Source organism: Polypterus senegalus, chromosome 5, assembly GCF_016835505.1.
Source record: "Polypterus senegalus isolate Bchr_013 chromosome 5, ASM1683550v1, whole genome shotgun sequence".
Taxonomy (NCBI): Eukaryota; Metazoa; Chordata; class Cladistia; order Polypteriformes; family Polypteridae; genus Polypterus; species Polypterus senegalus.
In genome coordinates, this window is record NC_053158.1 from 172,063,812 (window position 1) to 172,083,448 (window position 19,637).

Genomic DNA, 19,637 nt, shown 5'->3' on the forward strand with positions numbered 1-19,637 from the left:
CCTAGATGCAGACAAGCTATGTCTCCTGGAAGCTCTGGAAGTCTCCCAGAAATCAACGTCTTCTCCCAGACTCCGACAAGTAATTGGAAACCCCAAGGGGGAACCCTCTTCTCAAAAGAATGACCATTGAACTTGAAACCCCAAGGAGCTTTGCTCATGGCCCCCTGGTCTCTATATTACATACATTGTGTGTATGCTCTTCACCTGTCTATAGATAACACTTAGAAAACAGCACATTTCACCCAAACCTTTCCAAGTTTTCATTCTAACAGAAATGTTACTATAGCACTATGTAGAACAAATTGGAGTCGTACTTTTGTAGACACATTGTATTTAACAATATTTTGCATAGATTAATTGAATAGTGACTAGTGAGCAAGGTTAGGGTAAATGGCTTTGCTGAATATTAGATATCTGCCAAAATACCTAGTTTAATGCTGTCTACAACCATAGCCACTCTCTAGTCCCATTGCCTATGCAAATTAAAAGGGCAGTGGTCCAATTGCCAATTTGTACAAGTCAGTTTTACACCAGTCTACACACTGTAGATTAATGTTTTATTTTTTGTACCACTTGTCTCTTATAAGATACTTTATCAAAATAAAAATCATAATTAAAAACTATAGCACCATATTCAAATGCTTCTTCATATAAATTTAACATATTAGTAAAACATTATCTTATGATTTGTAACTGTTTCATTGTGGCAACATCCTTAATATAATTAATATTAAAAAGGACCCACAAAAGGGGTTGTGGAAAGTCATGTAGTTGAAGGAGAAATGTTGTCAGCTTATTAAAAGTATGTTAATATTATGAAATGACCTACCTATTAACTAACAAACATTCTTAATATACTGAATAGTCTCCTCATCTTTCTCAAATATATGTAGTCTACTTCTAAAGTGGAGCAGAAACTTTGTTTGCCTTTCTTACTATTGATTTTTGGTCAAGTGCTTTCGTTTACCATTGCCGATGATTGCTTCCCATACTTACTGAACTCATGATCTATAATATTATTTCTGTGTGTATGTTCAGCTTCACATTACACAGCCTGTTGCCAGCCCAGTCTGTTGAAGACCTGGGGTCTCATGCATAACGCCGTGCATAGAATTCGCACTATAACATGACGCAAGCACAAAAGCTGAAATGTGCTTATGCACAGAAAAATCAAGATGCAGGAATCTGTGCGTACTCCAACTTCCGTGTTCTTCCGCTACATAAATCCCGGTCAGCGTTAAAAGTAACGTAAGTGCATGCACCTGCTGTCTTGCCCCAATTCCTCCCAGAATTATGCCTCTTTGAATATGCAAATCAAAATAAATCGCCCTTAAGCTCAGCGTTCTGTGAAAAGACAATGGGAAAAGCATGGGGGAATATATAAGAATTTCAGTGAATACCAAGTGGAGGCAAAGAAAAAAACATACTATTTGTTGATTTAAACAGTGGTATAATCAACAAAAGGAAGCTGATCGAGTGACATAGTGTATCGGAGAAACTCGAAAGCTCAAGTTCACAAAGTCGCACAGTGCCAAAATAAAAAAGATTAATGACAACCAGATGCATTACACTACTAAATTATATGTGGTTAGTTACAGTGTATTTATAAAGCCACATCAGGAATGTGGTTCTAAGAAATAAAGGGTAACCACACAGGAACAGTAGCACTGCTTTGACGCTGGGTGCTACCAGTCTGCAAAACCGAGCAGAGAACTTGCGTACGACAGGGTATAAGGTACCGTGGAAAAGTGCATGGCTTTACGTCAAGTGTAGGTTTTATACATCATGATTTGAACGTGGAAACGTTCTTACACAACATTTTTGTGCATACGCACCGTTTATACATGAGGCCCCAGATCAGCTGAATGTCTGAATAATTTGTTTGAAGATAGTTAACCTGATGATTAAAAGTTTTGTTATTGTGAATTGTGAGGTCACCTGAAATTAAGGTAGATGTCAAGTCTAATTTCATCATTTACTCCCAATATTGAAATGAAGCTGAAAGCTGAATTAATGACATTCCAACCATCTAAAATTTATGTGAATTTTCTTTGAAATAAATGATGAGTCTTAAAAAGTAGAAAGCATTATACATATATAAATCATATTAACTAGGGCACCTAGTTATTTTAGTGATAGAACATATTCATTGAATAAAATGACAGACCAAACCTTTTTCATGCACTGTATTCTTTGTAATTGTAACTGAAGACATATATGCAAATTTCAGCATTCTAACTGCTTTAGCACCACTGTCATCAGCTTATTGATGTTGTCATCATACAATGAATGAGACAATATTATTTCACTCTACAAGTTCTGGAGGTTTGAGAGCAAGTGTTACAAGCTAAGATTGTAATTGAAATTTTTAAGCTTAATGAAAAAAAACTATTTTTTACCCATTATCTGGTCCTTTAATTTTCAGTTTGCACTGTTTCTGGGGTTTTGATAACCAAGGAATTCATTTTGAATGTTTTATTTTCATGTTGCCATTTTTAACTTATCACATTCTCCCATTACATTTTTCAATGGGAGGCACAGTTTTAGGCACCCATTGCTAAAATGTGGGTTCCAGTTGCTAGTTACGTCTCCTGAATGTTGCATCATGTGGTGTCACAAGTTTAATGCTAGTTAAGCAAGCATTGCACTGGGTGGTTTGTCTAAGACTGTGAATTGGCTCCAAACATTTGTTGCTATTTCTGAAAGTCTGGTTAATGGATAACGACTGTGTTTTTAATTGAGAGTTAACACCAATGTTTAGGCTCTAGTTATTCACTATTTTTCTTGGTCTTGACCTGCTACCCCATTAATTGACTGTGAATGTCCATGTATTAAGATGTAACTTTTAGTTTATTATGTTGTAAGACTGAAATTTACGAAGGACTACTCTGTAGGAAGGACCAACCACAATCAGCTCTGCCAATATAATAAAAAATAAAACATAAAAACATCCTTTTAGGTTATTAAAAATCGTGTTTGTACATTCTGAATGCATTTGGTATTGTCCAAGTTAGGATACTATTTGGTATGTTTTAAGGATATATTGTATTTTTTGAAATTAATAAGACAACAAAATTACACTAGCATTTAGAATCACAACACCACACTCGTGTTTTAGGAAAACAAAAGGGGATATAATCCAAGAGGCTGTGTAAACATCTGGGCTAAGATATGGACAAAAGCATTTTGAAACAATACTTGAAGCAATGGGGATGCTGTTTTTTATCATGCAGGTGTTAAAATTGTGTTTTTTTTTTTTTTGTTTTATTCTGAGCTGCACAGGCTGCCAAGCATATATTCCTGTGGGAAATCATACAGGATGAAAGTAAAGGCTTGAGTGATCCAAGCAGGAGACAAAGATGTTCATCGATATTTCAAACTATTTCTGTGAACAAAAATCGTGGCTTATTTTGCTCAATTGAAAGAATTTCAGTCCATACTATTCTATATTATCTCAAACTGGAAAATTGTAATTTTTTTTATGAGGATCTGTTCAAAAATTATTCAAACAATTGCAAGTTGTCATTAATTTAATCCTAAAGTAAATAGGCTGAGCCAATGCTTAACCTTTTTAATTTTATTTGCTGTTTTATTCTTTACAAAGAATCATTTTAAACAGGGGTCTCAAGCTGCATGGCTCTCTTATCTGGATGGGTGCTCAATGATGAGTTTCAAGGATTACCTTTGTAGCATACTATTCTACTTTCTACGCTATTTTTCAAATGTTTGATGGAGTTGTTTTCTGTTATAATATTTTGTTTCCAAATATTATATTAAAGATTAGTGGTCAAGAAAGTGTCATTATTTTACAATGAATGCAAAATACTATAGTAAGCAAAAAATCATAACAAGCCAAGAAGCCAAGGGTTGTGTGGGTATCATTAAGTGGGTTTCAGAATAATACGTCTTATGGTTAGCGAAGGTCTATTTTGTGAAAAACATACATGATATGTATTGTACAGTTCAGTGTAGCATTTTTCTTTACATTATTAAATGATGCTATGTTTCAAAATAGGGATGGAGAGCCAGTGCTTGTTACAACACACTGATTCTAGATACAACTGTTTATACTTTGCATGATTCTACAAAATAAGGAACTGATTAACAAGAATACAGAACTAATTTGTCCCAAACAGAGGGTACTTTTACACTTATTGCAATATGGATACTTATCACAAGTCACAGTTTTAATAAACTGATATAGTTTGAAGAAGTATTTCCTTTTAATCATTTCCTGCAAACGTGTCAGTTATCTCATTCTCACATACTACACCCAGTACAATAGTTAACAGTGTGCTCAGGTTTTTCAAAAGTACTTTCAAAAGTCAATAAACGTGTTGCACTTCAAACAGCCACCTATTAGTGAATTTCTAAAATTGAAACTTTGCACAAGCAAGAAATAAACTCTAGCCAGAACACCAACATATTCTTTTAGTGCCAATTCATTATCACTTTTTTGTCCCATTCCTTTACTTTTCATCCATCACCTCCACTACAAGTAAGCATCATCTTACTACTCTCCTGACTCTGACTCAATCAGCTGAGAAGAACAGGCAAATTTTAATGTGGAACCCAGAAGTACTTCTGGTCCATCACCAGGAAACATTGGGAACTCATCTAGGTTAGTCAGATGAGGGCAAGAAAGCTGCCCCTCCAAAGGTCTCCAACAGGGTTGCATGCTCCAACTACAATTCCCATGCAGCCCTGTGGGAATCTAGACTGAAGCTGCTCATGTGAAATGCTGCCACCCAACTTACTTGGGGAACAGATAACCCACAGGCAGTCCTCTATTGTTGTGATACCCTGTCTTGAAAAAAACTCCTACAAACATGTGGGGAGAATGCAAACTTCACATAAACTGTAGCTAGGTTGCAATTAGAACTTAGATCCAAGGAGCTACAACACAGCAAAAGAAGGGCCCGGACAAGGGATGAATCAATGGGTAGATATATTATACACTCTTAAGTGGCAAATTCTGTTGTTTTGTATTTCAATATGGCAATACTATGCCCAGTACTTGCCCTAGCTGCCTCAAAGATCTAGAGATTTTGTGTTGAAATTCCTGAACAGGGTACAAGTATATACAAGGCCAATATAGAGTCACCAATTATCCTAACAAGTTCATCTTTGGGATGTGAAAGAAAACAACATATGGGCACATGAAGAATGTGGAAACTTCACACAGACCGATCCTGGGCTGATAATCCAAACCAAGTTTCCAGTGCCAGAATGCTACTCTAACACAACCACAGCAGCTTAACATCATAAAACATGGCATTATGGTTTCATGACAGTGTTTCTGATAAATAACTACATTTAGGGTGACAGGGTGGCACGACTACTTCATGGATCCAGCATACTTGGTTCTAATGTCTGTGTGGATTTTTCTCCAGGCATTCCAGTTTTCCTTCCACTTTTCAAAGATATTAAGGTGAATTGTTGATTCCGAATTGGTTCCTGTGTTGTTGTGTGCAAGAGGGCCCTGTGATAGACTGGCACCCTGCCCAGGGCTGTTCCCTCCCTTGTACCAAGTGCCACAGGGATTGGCTCTGGCTCCCTTTGATAGTGAATTGGTTTAAGCAAAATTGAAACTGTAATGTTACAGTTTTATTATAGACAATATGAAGAAGTAAAAACAGAAATTTCATGTGCAACAAGATAATAAGTAATTATCTTCAACTAACTTTTGGAAATAAATATTTAAAGAATACATAAGAAGTTATTGAATATGAATGAATAAATAGCACTATAATCTGATGCAGTTAACTGAACTGAATGATTATAAACTTGTGAACTAAATCCCATAAATAAATTACATCAACGGTAGTCTAGCATTATTATTTGTATATTTATATTTGCATATTTGAACAGAATCTTTTAATAATATGTGTAACTTCTAACTGAGGCATTAAGCATTTACCATTATTGTCAAAATAATTTTGTTAAGCAATTTTGAAACTACAACAAAACATCCCAATGCAAGAGGCTGCCCCCTAATTAGAGGGACACATTTCAATTTTTGAGCAGCCTGGTGATGCAGTGGTAGTGCTGCTGCCTTGCAGACCTAGTTTCATGTCCCAGGTCCTCCCTGCATGAAGACTGCCATGTTCTCCCCATGTCTGCATGGATTTCCTCCCACTATCCAAAAACGTGAATTGGCAACACTAAATTGATCCTAATGTTCATATACTGACCCTAATGTGTCGATGGTGTTTAGATGTGGGTGTGTTCGTCATGCAATGGACTAGTGCCCTTTCCAGGGTTTGTTCCTGCCTTGCACCATGTGCTTGCTGGGATAGACTCCGGCCCTCCATGACCCTGATCTAGATTATGTGGATTAGAAAATAACATGATTTTTGGGACTTTTTATCTTCTTTAATTAATTTTATGGAAATGCATCATACATTTTAATAGATATTTATGACCTTTTACCATTTAAAATGTAAATAATTTTCACTATGGCCTGTACAAGCATCAATGTGCCAAAAGCACAAATTAATTGGGGAAAAAAGTGTGACAGTGCAGTTGGTTTTGGTTGCTTTTAAGTGAGCTTATAAAATGATGAGTTTCTTTGGTGAGGGACCAAATGCACTTATGTATGCCAGTACACAGTATGAAAAAGTTAAAGGTTATTTCCATCTACAAGAAGAGAGAAGGTAAAGTTGCAACATTTTGACTGTTCGTGTTCATCAGGGGTACACAGAAGGGAAACGAGATAACAAGTCAGGACAGATGAAAGCAGAAAAGGTGAGAGTAGGAGAGAAAAAGCTGTCATAAGAGAATACTAAGGGAGAGTTTAAAAAGTTAGTTGGTCATTGAGACTTGAAGAAATATGTGATCCCAAGCTGAGAATGAGCTCAACTTCTTCTGTTTCTTCTTGGAAATCCTGTGAAAGAACACAAAATAATACAAACAGAAAGATCAGTGTGGCCAAGATCAAGGGATGTGAAGTGTTCTACAATAGACTTTTTGAACTGAAGTCTTTGATCTTAACAGTTTGAATGTTTTTCCTGAAATAGTCTGCTGTCCGTCTCCCTGTTTCACCTATGTAGATTTCTGGACACTTGCTACAAAAAATGCAGTAAATAAGACTTTTAGATTGGCAAGAAGTCTCTAATTTAATATTGACTTTACTAGAGTGACCAGATACTGTATGAGGGTATTCTTTGTGACATACAGGGGGTCCTCGGGTTACAACGTCTCGATATACGACGTTTCAAGTTTACAACACTCACTCCCATACAAACTTAAAAAAATTGATACGTGGGTGTTTCGGCTTACGCTGTTAGTGAATACTTACAGACTACGTGGGCGAACTAGTTTGGTTGCACGTAGTGGAAGTGTTCGGTTTGTGTTGCTTTGGCAACTTTTTAGCCCTTATCATGGATTCTAAATGAAAGTTAGAGTCTTCAGATGGTAGTGCTTCGAAGAAGAGGTAAACCATCACGATGGAAGTGAAATTAGACATTGTAAAGAGATCAGAAGGAATAAAGGTAAGGAATTTTTTTTACACTAATTTTTTGTCATTTTTTCTGTTACTACAGTGCAGTGTACAGTACAGTGTATTTATGTCCTTTTCCTTTTTCTGTGACTTAGTTGTGTTTTTTTGTTCTAGATTATGATTTTGCAAATGTGTTAGGATAGGTAAGTGACTTAGGGTAGGGTGTGTTTCGACTTACATCACTGTTTTGGGTTACATCATTGTTGTAGGAACAGAACAGTGTTGTAACCCAAGGGCCCCCTGTATTTGTAAATGACACAGCAGCTCCCATTACAGCTCAAAATTCCTAGATGTGTCTCTTCTTTGTAAAGTGAGCTTCAGATGAGAAGTTTGCGTACGTTAGGTTGATGAAAGGATATCAAGAGAGGGTTAGGGAAAAAGGCTCCTATGGATGGTTCAGTCTGCTTAATGGGGAAATTATGTTTAATGACCTATGGGATAGATACAGTATTAGGATGGAATGGTCAGACCAGTAGATTGTGGGTATCATCATTGGGATCCTGACAGAATGGATGTTACAAAGTCAGCACCTTTGCTTGATTGTGCTTCATTACAGAAGTAAAACATATCACTGCTGAGGAAGTAGAGTCTAAGGATTTTAGTATGCCAAAAATGGAAAGAGGTGTAGAGAAGTTAACTGTGTGAGTTGGCTAGCTAGTAATAAACAGTTTTTAGTCCTGGAAAGCTGATAGAAACACTAATATCTAAAAAGGTACAGCTGTGGTAGAATCTTCAGCTGTAAACCTGAGAGACTGGTGGAAACTAGTAAAGTCATTAGTGAAATCTGTTAGATGTCCTCTGGAGCAAAATGAGGCACCAACACAATCATCCACATATTTCATATGCAGGAAGAAAACAATATGGTCTTTTTTACCCAGTTGGCAAGTATGTTGGTATAGCAAGGCCCATTCTAGTACATATTAATGGTACACTGAGCTGCTGAAAAATGTTATCAAAAGAGAAGGCACTGAGGTTAAGAACAAGTTCTGCTGGTCTGATGAGGGTGTCTAATCACTTAATGATAGTGACACATTGCCTTAGTTCAACTGAGTTAAAATTGTTTAGTTACTTATTTTTGCCTCTACTGTACTTAGCATCTGATACTTCTTATTTCAGTGTTCAAAAATAGTTGGCTAGTATTAATAGATTCTACTTGCCCTGATGTTGCTTTTTCATAGCTGCGATGTCCTGGTGAAACCTTTCAACATATTTTTCAGTTACTACGCCAAGATTAACAGTGAAGAAGTTCCAAGTGTGACTGCAGAAAATTAATATTCAACAATTTTTTGCATTTAATACTTTTAAATGCTTGAACCAGTTAAATGTAGTTTGCTGCTCTGCATTTTCCAAAAAAAGTTCAAAATCATCCTTGAATACCTTCCATATGATTTCCTCTGACCCCACCAGCAAGTCTTCGAACTACCTGTCATTAATGATGTCTGATTTGTCGATCAACAAATATACCTTCCTTAATCTTAGCATCAATTATACATGGAAACAGCTGTCTCAAATATTAAAATCTTTTACCTTCCTTGTTCATCAGTCAAAGTGAACAGGATGCAAAAATAACTTTTTTGAGTCAACAAGTGGTTTCTCTGACACACTTTTTTGCCATGAAACCAAATGTTTATGGAGTAGCCAGTTCTTTTTAAGGTAATGAGACTCTTTGGCATGGCTATCCTATTTGCAAATTAAACAACAGTACCTCTACATATGCAAGCTGCATTCCCAGTAGTAGTGCCATTACTTTTAGATCATAAGAAAGAGAATGAGAATTGTGCTTTGATGTGTGCCCTTTCAACAACAGTGTAAAGAAACCTTACATATCTGGTGTGAAGGACAGCCGGGTCCCATGTCAGGCAGGGACGCCCCTTCTGCTTATGTTCCGGGGAAGCCACCATGGGCAGTCCAGTACCTCCCCCGGGACCCTTGGTGGCAGCCACCATGGCTGACGGTGATTCCCCAACCACCCACAGGGCTCCATGGGAGATGAAGTCCTCCACAGCCTGGTTGGGGGCTCGGATGGCTGCTAGGGGGAGCTGCATGGACTCAGCAGCCTGGCTGGATGAATCTTCAGCCCCACCCGGAGGGGCAATTAGGACCAGGTGGTCAAGCACCTGGAACACTTCCGGGTGGGTTATAAAAAAGGGCCAGCCACCACCACTCGAGGAGCCAGGGTCGGGAGGACGAGGACTAAGCTTGAAGAGGAGTGGTGGAAGAGAAGAAGGATTGTTGGTTGTGTTTATTGTGCTTTGGGACTGTGTTTGGGCTGTGTGGCACGGGGAAGACGTGTCCCACAGCTGAAGATACAATAAAAGTCTTTCTGTTTTTTATACGTGCCTCCGTGTCGGGTCAGGCGCCTATATAGCACCTTTGTTACACTGGATAATAAGCGGATAATACCATCCAAAACAGCTTTCGAGGCATGACTCAGTGATGCCTGAGAAATACCCAATTGGTCAGCCAGTTCATGTTGAAAAGCTCCTGTGGCTAGAAACCTGTGGGTGGACAGAACTCACAAAGGAGCAGGTACAGCAGAAAGTCTGACTTTGGAGAGCCAGGTATTATCTACAAAGAATTACATGCAAGAAAGAAATAAATAACTTTGTAGAAACACCCCTCTTTTATTAAGCATTGCTGTTGTTGTTTTTTTTTTATTTAACTGAATTCAGTATTTGCCTTTTTTTTTGCACAGGCTGCATACAATTGAATCACACAATACATTTCTTCTAGTTATACAATTTCAAGAAGAGATTTGATTAAAAGTGCACAAGCAGAAGGGCACTTATGTTGATTGTGTGTGAAAATATCACAGCATTACAGAACAGTTTAACTAATGTAAAGGACTGAATGTCTAAAAATATCCTTTAACTCGAGAAAGAAAGAATTTTTTATAGATATTATTTATGAAAAAAGCTTTCATAAATTCTAGAATTTTAAATGTTCTGAATACGTTATCTGTGAATAACTTGAGGGGCGGGGGCTGCATTGTTCTTTACTAAATGCATCTCCATTGTAACCAAATTAGAATTGTTTCATTTACACAATACCACATGTTATACCATCCATCTTACATCCAACTACTAAAACAGATATTCCTTAAAAAAATGTGCTATATGATCTGTTCTGTTCAGTGATTTGTGATCAGTGTGTTATACAGATTATAACTACAGTATATACTGCAACAGCAAGAACATCACAAAACAATACCATCCCACATCACCAGTTTACTTTTAGTTATTCCAGAAGACATGTTAATCTACTTTTAAAAAACTGTTATAGCATTTAATAGTCAAAAACGTAATATCTAATAGAAATAATTGTCAATGCCAATCAACATGTACTCTTAGACTTACTGTACATACTCTGGAATACTTTGCATCCCTGAGCTATACTTTTTAAAGAAGCAAGGAAGCAATGTAAAACTCTCCCATGGTACATCAATGCCTCAACATCAGCTGACAGGTTTAAGAAGTAGTTTTAAAACCAAATTACTGTATATGCAAAGGCATTTAGCTCTCAGTATATTTAACTTATTCAAGTGTGTTGCTTGTTATTGTTGTGAAACTCATTTTTATATTAATCATTGTATGTACATGTTATGATAGGCTTGCATCTTTTTAAATATATGCATATGCAAATTTTTATTTTTATTATGTTTGTACCTTTGAATAATCTATTGTTTTTAGATATTCCTTCTAAAATCTATAGAATATCCTGGAAAGGCAGCTCAACTGTAAATATTTATCTGACGATCTGAAAAAAAAACATTTTTAGCATTATATGAAAAACAGATAATGTAATAGTCATTGTAATAATAGCATATTAATCCAATTTAGGATTAGCTGAACCATCAGGTGCTGGAGCCTATCCCAACAGCACTATGCACAAGGCAAGAAAAAATCCTAGACAGGGTGGCTGTTCATCAGAAGGGGCATTCATGCACATATCCACACACACACTAGGCCAGCTTAATAGTCGTAAATAAACTGATACATACACGATTTTGGGGACAACAGAGAACAATTAGAATACCAGGAAGAAAACACACCCACACATGGGAGAATGTGCAAACTCCAAACAGACAACAACTGGCCATGTGGCTTGAAACTACCAGGCAGCAGCTATGACCACATAACTATTATGCTACTTTCATGGCTGTTAGTAATATTATTATTATTATTAATAACAAAATGATAAGACCATGTCATTTTATGTTTCTGCTACCATTTGATAGTGGATGGATAAAGAGAATGAAGCATTATCCTTTTAAAGGAAAAACACATATTTAGAGCCTGAACTCTTATATGTGTCAATGGAGTCTCCATAGTATAATTTGTATGCATGCATTTCGAATGGAAAAGGAGCAACTCTGTTTTACACACACACACACACACACACACACACACATCTCTTCTCGTATAGATTTCTCTTCTGGTTCATCCTCCTTCCTTTTCAAAAACGATCCTGCCCACATGCAGCCGACACGGCATTTCTTGATTCTTATTCGTCCTCGTCCAAACCCTTCCCCACACTGCCTGCAGCCTCCCATACACCGCCACACCCATATACATGTATCTCTAGCTAAGCGGAGGCAAGGTATGCTCTAACATGTGGCGACAGGTAGACCGACTTGAACGGGGGCTGGCTTGTGAATGAAGAGGGCCCCTCCCCTGTTGAATCCACATAAATCTGTACTGCAAGCAAACTATAATACTTAGCATGATGAGAGAAGTTGCAAAGTCAACTGGAATGTTCAAGCAAATTATAGAAAAAAACTCAGTCTAAATCTGCTAAGTTGTTCTCTCGTGAAAAGTGGACAGACATACAGACAGACAGACATTGGATTTTATTTATATGTATACTAGTAAAGGCGCACTGCACGATAACGTGCAGTGAATACACTTGACTTGGGCATTCCGAGTTTTCATAATCTTTCTCTGTCAGTTTAGCATTCGTTTGCTTAGAGGTTGATGCGCTTGTTGCTTCCTGAGCAGCTCTTCTTTTCTCCACCCTAGCAGCCCGCTTCTTCTCTTCTTTTGTCGGCATCTTTTCACGTTAAAATTCTGTCAGTGTTTGTGTTGCAATTACTTAGTATGTTTTCTTTAATTTTTAACTTAAGCTGGCACTTAAGTCATCAATCTGCCTCAAGAATGATTTAAGATATGAAGAGGTAGGGGAAGTGATGGCAAAGATGTTAGGGATGAGAACGGCACCCGTACACATGCACGGCATTGCTGCCCGCTGCCGAGAGTTGATTCTACAATAAAATAAAATAAAAATAAAAAGTCAATCATCACCCCATAAGCGGATAGTAAACATCACATAGTATATGTGTACCAAATTTCAGGTCAATAGGTGAAATGGTTTGCGAACTACAGGTAATTTAAAATCCTGGACAGACAAACGAACAGCCACGGTAGCATATTATATATAAATATACTAAATATATAAAGATATATATATATACTGTATATAAAGATAATCATCGTCAAACTACAGCACGGCAAAAGTATATTAAACTTAAAATTATATTATTATCATAATATTATATATACAGTGGCAGTAAAAAATCTGGATACACCCAAAAATTTTCATTCCATTTTGATACTTTATTAAGATATCATTAAATTGATGTAAAAGAAACAGCCAAGACATCACTAGTGTTTCTAATGGCTATTATTACTTAACATTCAGATATGACATTAAAGTCTCATTTTCAGCAGCCATTCCTTCTGTATCCTAATGATCAACTCTCTTATCCTTAACACTAGAATTACTAGAGCCTAAGAAAAAACTTGTAGATCCAGCCCACCTTAAATCCGTTCGCACCTCTCCGTCAGCGTCTTTTGTCCTGTAAATGTGCCGATAAAGACAAGCAGCAAGCAGCCTACTATTCCATCCTCCCACAGCTGCAAAACGTGCACAAAGTTCTCCCAGCTCATGCTTTAATTGATTATCTGGGAGTGAAGTGTTGGGAGTTTGTTGGAAATAATAGATTGTTATTTGGAACACATGCATTTCATGTGTGTTCCGTTTCTACAATAATCTGTGTAAACACATTGTTAAAACAGAAACATTTTATATATTTTAGTAGTAAATGACAGAATATTGGCATAAACTATATAATGTGTGAAGCCTGAGGTCCAAAGGTCAAATAAACACTTTCAGACAGACAGCCTGGTCATTTTACAGCCCGAGGGCAGAACTACAAACATTGTTTACAAAGAGATCCCTATATCCTAAAAATGTGCATTTCTCATACACAACATTTACAATCATAAATTAAACTCTTTACAATCATCAAATCTGCGGTGGGCTGGCGCCCTGCCCAGGGTTTGTTTCCTGCCTTGCGCCCTGTGTTGGCTGGGATTGGCTCCAACAGACCCCCGTGACCCTATAGTTAGGATATAGTGTGTTGGATAATGGATGGATGGATGGATAATCATCAAATTCACTCTCAATACTAAAATAAGCCTGCGACAATTACATTGAGAATCATATTACGTTATTTTTTAAAAGTTTCCTTTTCTTTTATATAACTTCTTTAAAACACTACTTCTCCGCTGCGAAGCGTGTGTATTTTGCTAGTTAGGTTATATAGCACGATGTGTGGAGTACAAGTCCAAGGGGGTTATGCTCAAGCTTTACAATGCACTGGTGCTGCCTCATCTGGAGTACTGTGTGCAGTTTTGGACTCCAGGCTACAAAAAGGACATAGCAGTGCTAGAAAAGGTCCACAGAAGAGCAACTAGGCTGATTCCAGGGCTACATGGGAATGAACTATGAAGAAAGATTAGAAAAGCTGAGTCTTTTCAGTATAAGCAAAAGAAGATTAAGAGGTGACATGGTTGAAGTGTTTAAAATTATGAAGGGAATCAGTACAGTGGATTGAGACAGTTATTTTAAAATGAGTTTATCAAGAACACGGGGACAGAGTTGGAAACTTGTTAAGGGTAAATTTTGCACAAACATTAGTAAGTTTTTCTTTACACAAAGAAAGACAGAAACTTGGAATAAGTTACCAAGTAGTGTGGTAAACAGTAAGACCTTAGGGACTTTCAAAACTTGACTTGATGTTTTTTTGAAAGAAATATGTGGATAGGACTGGCAAGCTTTGTAGTGCTGAATGGCCTGTTCTCATCTAGATTATTCTAATGCTCTAATAATTTCTTTAATTCTATTTCCAATTTTTAAAAAAGTAGGAACCTTGATAAACGATGCTAAACTGCCTTAGAATGTATTAGCTGTAATAACAGACTGCAAATTATGTCTCTCACAGTTTTGGCTCACCATAAGCCAGTAGTGAAATATGTGGGGTCATTAAATGGATTGATGGATGAAAGGAGACAATTGTCACACACTAGTCTAAAGGAGAAAAGAAAGGCAGCTGATCTTTAATTTCTGTAGATTTGGAGAATGTTTTGCATAAGTGACATTGCACACGTTGGTATTTTGGGCTTAGGTTCTCATTTTCTAATAAATTAATTAGCCGTGCTTTGTTAAATAATTGCCTGACCTCTTTTACAGATAGTCTGATTTCTTTCATTTGTATAGTTAAAAAGCAACACTTGGGGTAAGTTTATAAAGCATGTAAAGTTCATTAATTTTAACTGTTTTTTTTTTTGTTATTTAAACTTTAGTGATAAATAAGGTAAACAGGATTTGAATAAGCACTGGCTCAGAACAACCATTTAAAGGGCATATTTGTAACCTACTTGTCTGTCCCCTTCTTCAGTACTTCCTACATATAGCAAATGCTACTTTCAGAAAGTAGCCTGGTATTGGTCCCAACACCCTGTCTGTCCTCTATTTTGTGGAATGATCCAGAGTTACTATTCGAAATTAGTTCCTGGTCTTGGAGGAACTTAACAGCTAATGACTTTTAGTCTAAACAAAATTCACAATTAAAGACCATCTTCTTTCTTCTGCAGACATCCTTGTTTAACTAAACATAGAATTTTAAATTTCTATAAACTTAATATGCAGAAATGTTCAATTGGGTTTTACTTTAAGAAATCATGAAAAAATCTGAATTATGGCATTTGATATCAAAAATATATTTATTACACTAGTAAGCTTTTTAACTTACCTTAAAACAATTGTTGAATGTTTTCACTTTTAGATTGTTTTATTTTCAAAATACATTCACAGAAATTCTGCATATAAAGGGGTGAAAATATGACTGGACATACAGTAAGAAGCCATAGCATTTTAAACAACTGCTGACAACTCCAAACACAAAGGAGAATGAAATTTGATTTACCCTTTTTAATATTCAAAAGATTTTAGTAGCAGAAAGAATGCTAAACTTTAATATCATTGAGACACAGTACTCTTAAGGATCAATAAAGATGATTGGAGTAAGTGAAATTTTTATTATTAGCACAGAAATGAAACATTTTTTCATGCTTGAATATAACATGATCTAATGGGAGAAACTCACCAGCAGCTAAACTGATTTGACAAATTCAGTGGAGATCTGTTTTCACCTTCAGGGAAAACAGACTGCAAACATCAGGAGAGGAAGTTTTATTATGTGAGCGGCAGGTACCAGTCACTCCAATTAATTCTACAAAGCACCAAGTGGAAAGGTCACAGAGAATGAATGCAGATGCTGGCCTAATGTAAGCATTAAGAAGGACATCATAATCAACCTTATCTGATAGGTGTTAGTCATATTACCAGAAAACAAACAAACAAAACTTAAAACAGATGTTTATGATAAACATGTTTGCTAAAGACAAAACAATGCAATCATAAACAGAAATAAACTTTTGGAGCACAACTTGAAACAGAATGGTTGGATATTGGGTATGTTTTTCAGAAAAAGGAAAACTCTGACATGTTTTAGGTCAGCAGAACCTGATCCATTTAGAAGGGACATGCAATTAACCCAGAAATCACAGTTTAGTAAAAGAACGACAAGAGTTAAGAACAGAATGAAGATACCAGTTACCTATTAGTTTAGCAAGTAGTTCTAACACAGACACACACACTCAAGTGTGACAAGTACAAGGTAGAAAAAGGTCAAGAACAAATCAAAACAATTACTGAAGCTTAATGTATCAAAAGATGGGCAATTTGTCTGTGATGATCTCAGAATTTCAAGTTACTAAAACTATCATGACTGTGTAACTGATTTTTTTTTCATATTTATATTAATGCAGCTGGATGACAAATTGGACTGGACTGCCATTACTGATGCTCTATGTAAGAAATGTCAAAGCAGACTATACTTTCTGAGAAGGTTGGCATCCTTCAACATCTGCAGTAAGATGCTGCAGATGTTCTACCAGACGGTTGTGGCGAGTGCCCTCTTCTACGCGGTGGTGTGCTGGGGTGGCAGCATAAAGATGAAAGACGCCTCACGCCTGGACAAACTTGTTAAGAAGGCAGGCTCCATTGTAGGATTAAAGTTGGACAGTTTAACACCTGTGGCAGAGCGACGGGCACTAAGCAAACTACTGCCAATCATGAATAATCCACTGCATCCACTGAATAGTGTCATCTCCAGGCAGAAGAGTAGCTTCAGTGACAGACTTTTGTCACTGTCTTGCTCCACTGACAGACTGAGGAGATTGTTCCTCCGGCACACTATGTGACTCTTCAATTCCACCCGGGGGAGTAAATGCTAACATTACTCAAAGTTATTGTTTGCTTTTTTTATTTTTTTTTATTTTATTTTATTTTTTTTTTCATTTTTTAATTTTTATTACTATTTAATTTAATATTGTTTCTTTGTATCAGTATACTGCTGCTGGATTATGTGAATTTCCCCTTGGGATTAATAAAGTTTCTATCTATCTATCTAATTTGGTGTAATAATAAAAACAGTGTATTACCCTGGCTGTTCTCAGCAAGGGTGGGGAAATGCTGAACTCAATGTTGGATACTGTCAAGGGATATAAGAAGTACACAGAGGAACACTTAAACTTGATTCATACACCCTGAACATGGAGGCAGCACCAGAAGCATTGATTTGGGCTTAGTCCATGTTTTTGGTAAGTGTTACTACAGTGCTCTGTACTAAAAAGCCTGAAGGGGTGGATGAGATCTGACCAGAAATTTAGACAATTCTGGATATTGTGGGAGTGATGGGCTAACACTCTTCAATATTTCATGGAAAGTGTGGACAGTACTTCTGAACTAAGAAGTGGAGTGTTTTTTTTTTTTTTAAAGGAAAGACAAGAGGGTTTACACAAATTATCAAGAGAACACACTTCACAACCAACTTATGAAAGCCTATGATTATGCATCCAACAGTAGCAGATCAGGTCCAGGAAGAAAACACAGATTCTGTGCTGGCCATAGGTCAGTGAAGCAACTCTCAGCTCTGCTACAGATATTTAGAAACAATCTGGTCACATGTGAATAGGTTTAATATGGAGAAGCTTATTACTGTGTACTATATTGTGTAGTATAGGAAGCACTTAAAGAATATGGGCTTGAAGGGCCATTCAGTTCCTGTATTTGCTGTGTAAGACTAACAATTATATTCTTCATATTAGGCTCACTCCATTCAATGTTGTTGTCAACTCTACATATTTTCTTCCTATGGTTCTGTTGTCAAATAAGACTAAAGAATGATAATTAATGGTAAGTTTATCCAAATATTTAATGATAAAAAATCTGATTTTTTTAAGTCCATTTTTATTACAGTATAATGGTCTCACTGATAATTTAGTTTCTAATTGAATTAACATGCACATCATTGAGATGTGAGAAGAAAATAGAATATCTAGAAAATCAATGATGTGACTGGCTATTGAACAAAGATCTCTTTATTTTGAGACAGGAAAGCTAAATACTGTGGTATTGTTCTTCACAAGAGGCATTTGTCTTATTTAAACAGTGTACATTATGGTTCACGATAGCTGATAGTACAAGAAGTGCTATATATTAATTATTATTTAATGTCCTAACTTTTTATATTGCAAACTATCTGGGCCTGCTTCCTTTAACACAGGTTCAAAAATTGTCATAACCCATCCTGAACAGTGTCAGACACAAAGCGGAAATTTACATCTGTTGAAGAGGACATTCATGCACACACCTGCGCTCACTGATACTAGGTACTGACAGGCACATCTTTGGGGTATTGGAGGTGAATTGCAGTAACCAAAAAAAAAAACACACAAAGTTGCAGAGACTGTTCAGTTCCCTAGAGCTGGTAGGTAGCGTCATTAACCACTGACCTCGCACCATGTCATCCAAACTAGTGATGGTAAAATCCAAGAACTCTGGTAAACATTTAATATAAAGCAGTGGTTTTGAAACTTTGTTAGCAACACAATTTTGCCTTATTTGTGTCTTCAAGACCCATAATTGCTGCCAACCACCATCGCATTCCCCTTGTAATTACAGATGGTAGTCATCCTGTTTGTCCACTTTTGAAAAGGATAAAATTTGCATGTTTAATTTTCAGTGTGTTTTGCATATTATGAAGTGTACTGAAATGTTTTGCTAGTTATTGCATGTTTCACATTTATGTAACAGATTGAGGAATAAATGTTGAGAGGTAGGGTTTTGAATGTGCAGCAGGCATTCTCCTGTTTGTTATTACAATGCCTTTCTCTTCTTCCCATTCTCATGCTCTTTCTCTGTCTCTTTTGCTCACTCGAACTGCAAACACAAGTCGGGTAGCTTGTGATGCTGCTGTTTCCTGTTTGTTTTTAAGTTGGACTCATTTCAACTTGTTAAATAGGGAATAAAGTAAAAATTTATTTGATCAGTAGTTTGGGGTAAATGTTATTAAACTAGATAACACTTATTTATGCAATTCAGAGTACATCAGTTTTTAGTTTACACATGAGCTCCTCTCCCATTATAGCACACACTAAGAAGCGACCTGCATAAGAGAGAACTACACTTACAAATACTTATCACTCCGCAGGGAGAAAGAATGCAAAGTCCCAAATGTGTGATTTGCTTTGTTTAATATGGGACTGGCACAGAATAACATAAAAAGTCAATATTGATGGGTGTAACCGAACAAGATGCACAGGATAAAAAGATATGGAAAAAGATGATCCGCTATGGCAACCTCTAACGGGAGCAACCAAAAGAAGAAGAATTGTACACAAAAGTTGAGGAACTGTAAGTAAGGAAAACCATTTGTCTAACCTTGAGACGC

At 36.7% G+C, this 19,637-nt stretch overlaps 1 protein-coding gene across 2 annotated transcripts in view; it reads right to left on the reverse strand.

Moving 5' to 3' along the window:
- LOC120529645 (5-hydroxytryptamine receptor 5A-like) overlaps positions 1-19,637 on the reverse strand; it is a 100,326-nt gene that overhangs the window by 69,913 nt on the left and 10,776 nt on the right. The window lies entirely within an intron of this gene.